Below are 715 nucleotides of genomic sequence, written 5' to 3'. Positions count from 1 at the left end.
TTAAATTTTCTTCATTTTTTTAATTTTTTTTTTTTTTTTTTAGTCTTCCTAGATTATTTCAAGAAGACTGTTTTCGAGATCAGCAGTTCTGTTCATTCCAGCCTGCTGCTTAAGCTATCAGTGTTTTTTATTTCATCGAGTGAATCTTTCAGTTCCGTTAGTTCTGCTACATTCTTCTTTAAGGTGTTAATCTCTTTGTAAATTTTCTCCTTCTTATCCTGGATTTTTTTTCTTGCTTCATTATGTTATCTAACTGAGTCTTCTCATATCTCAACGAGTTTCCTTAAGAGTGCTGCTTGGAATTCCTTTTCAGTCATTTCAAAAGTTTTCCTGCTCTATAGGGTCTGGTATTTGAGAATTACTGTCATCTTTAGTGGTGTCATATTTTCTTTCACTTTCATATTTCTAGTATCTCTACATTGATGTCTGGTCATCTGGTCAAGCAGTTGCTTCTTCCATTACTCTGGAGTGGGCTTGGAGGAAAGAGACCTCCTCTTCTTTTTCTGGGCTCCACTGGTAACTCTCCTTGTGTTGATGCAGTTGAGTATCCAGCAGGATGCCTGCACAGTGGCTTTAGCTACTGCTGTGGCATTGAGCAGTTTTTGCAGCAGCCATGGTTGTGGCAGTGGCTGTGGTGGGCCAACTGCATAGAAGTGTTGTTTTTGACATGCTTTCTTGCCTGCTTCTTGTGCTGCCCTCAGCTCATGCATAGGAC

This window comes from Galeopterus variegatus, unplaced genomic scaffold, assembly GCF_000696425.1.
Source record: "Galeopterus variegatus unplaced genomic scaffold, G_variegatus-3.0.2 Scaffold642, whole genome shotgun sequence".
NCBI lineage: Eukaryota > Metazoa > Chordata > Mammalia > Dermoptera > Cynocephalidae > Galeopterus > Galeopterus variegatus.
Note: the sequence above shows the minus strand (reverse complement) of the source record.